Source organism: Phyllostomus discolor, chromosome 9 (assembly GCF_004126475.2).
Source record: "Phyllostomus discolor isolate MPI-MPIP mPhyDis1 chromosome 9, mPhyDis1.pri.v3, whole genome shotgun sequence".
Lineage (NCBI taxonomy): Eukaryota > Metazoa > Chordata > Mammalia > Chiroptera > Phyllostomidae > Phyllostomus > Phyllostomus discolor.
The window spans coordinates 104,920,754-104,923,010 of record NC_040911.2 but is presented as its reverse complement, the minus strand read 5'-3'; positions in this window follow the sequence as shown (position 1 = coordinate 104,923,010).

Sequence of the window (2,257 nt, the reverse complement as noted above, 5' to 3'; positions counted from 1 at the left end):
TTTTGCTATTTCAAATGGGATTTTTTTTTCTTGATTTCTGCTTCTGCTGTCTCATTGTTGGTGTACAGAAATGCCTTTGATTTCTGGATATTGACTTTGTATCCCGCTGTTTTGCCAAATTCATTTATTAGGTCAAGCAGTTTTTTGGTGGAGTCTATAGGATTTTCTATGTACACTATCATGTGATCTGCAAACAGTGACAGTTTTGTTTCCTCCTTCCCGATTTGGATGCCTTTTATTTCTTTTTCCTGTCTGATCGCTGTGGCTAAACCTTCCAGTACTATATCGAGTAGAAGTGGTGAGAGTGGACATCCGTGTCTTGTTCCTGATCTTAGTGGAAAAGATTTTAATTTTTGCCCATTGAGTATGATGTTGGCTGTAGGTCTCTCCAGAATAGCAGCTTTGGGGTCACTCATCATGGCGAGGCACAGTGGCAGGAAGGGGCCATGTCCATCTTCGGGGTACGCTCACTCTCGGGCCCGCAGCAGCTGTGTCGGCTGGGCCCGAGTGCGGGGCGCCTCCCGGTCCCTCGCCACCAGAGAGGGCCGGCCACGTGGGGCCACTCTCGCCTGACAGTCGGATTTGAAATTCTCAGGTGGCTGCCTGGCCCCTGCAGGGGTGTTTAAATTTCCCCTCCTGGTCCGCCGTCCTGCCGTGAGGTCCACCTCCAGCACGAAGCGGGGAGCGCAGACACCTCTCGAGGTCCCTTCTGGGGACATTTCAGACGCGGGCACCATTTCTTAAAGCTCTAGAACAGCTGGGTGGAGGAACACCCGAGGGTCTTCTCTGTGGTTTGGAAGAGAGTCATTTTATAATGGGATCGCCTTGGCGCCCCTCTTGGTGGTTTGCGGGGCCCGAGGCCATTTTGCTGGCACGACACCTCCTCTGCCCCCGGCCTGAAGGTGCACAGGAAGGTGGGGGTCTCGGTAGATGGAGGACACAGGGAGGGAAACGCACTGGGACCACCCGGGCGGAGCAGCGGGTCCGGGGTCGTCAGGATTACAGGCAACTGACCAAGGATGCTGGGCCGGCTCTTTCCCGACCGTTCTTGGCTGCCTGGACCCTCGGTAGGACCCTGAATCCTGCAAGCGGTGCCCAGGGAAGTCACAGCCTCTGAACTAGACGCAGAAGACGCAACAGAAGGAGACTGGTCGCCTTCTCAACTCTTTCAGATTTCTGCAGGCCGCAGGCAGGAGGATTTCTTTCGCCAGAGACCTCTGGCGGGACGGTGGGGTGAGGGGCCGGCCTGTGGCCCACTGGGGAAGCCCCCGAGGCAGGGAGAGGGTGGCGCCTCCAATCGCACGGGAATGTCTGTCTTCCCTTTTCCCCCTTCCCTGTGGTATCACCGCAGCCCAGAGGGGAGCCACACCCTCCGCCCCTTCCAGTCGCCGCCGGGTGCATTCTTAGCGACTGAGATGTGTTTGACCCTAAACATTTAGGAGGGAAGAGATTAGTTTTCCTGTGGAATGCGGCCCGGCCCCAGTTAAGTTAGGGGCTGGAGCCGCGCTGTCTGAGCCCAGAGCAGGAGCCGGACTGGTATCCGGCAGCCAGACCTGTTCTGCCCGAGGGAAGGCCGCGGGCCGAAATTCCTCTCGTGCAGGCTTGTACGGCTCCGGCCCGGCCCGGCCCCGGCCCGAGACCCTGCCTGAGACACTCCGGCCCCACCCTGACAGGCCCTGCGGGCCCTGAAGTTGGTCAGTTAGACGAGCCCCTCCTCACTTCCCCACCTGTCTCTCCGGGGAGATCAGGGGACCCCAGAGTGCCGAGTCTCTGCCCCTCCTTAGAGGGAGCGACCACTCCACCACCTTAGGCTACAACCTAAAGCCACCAGCCGAGGAGAAAGTCGGCCCGGGACGCCCCGGGAGAGGCTCTTCTTATCTCCCCTCCACGCCCGCACTCCGGAAACTTTCGGACTCGGACTCAGCATCCCCGGGGGGTCGAGTCTCGATAGGACGGCAGTTTATCAGTCAGTCCGCCCCTGATATTCGCAGGAAGCTTCAGAAATTTCAAATGGGCCCCAGACCCCCCTGGAGCGGCTCACAGACCCGGCCTTTTCGGTCTTAAACGACAGGACCCGGAGGGAAGACACCTCGGAGAGACAGAAAGGGAGAAGCAGACTGAGCCCCCCGCACGGGTGCCATTGGCGGAAACCAGCCCCGTCAGGGGAGCTCGGGGCGGGGGGGGGCCCTCAGGAGAATGGGGCGCGAGGATCAGACCTGCTGTGAGTGCAGGCGCCCCAACACTGGGCCCTCGGCCC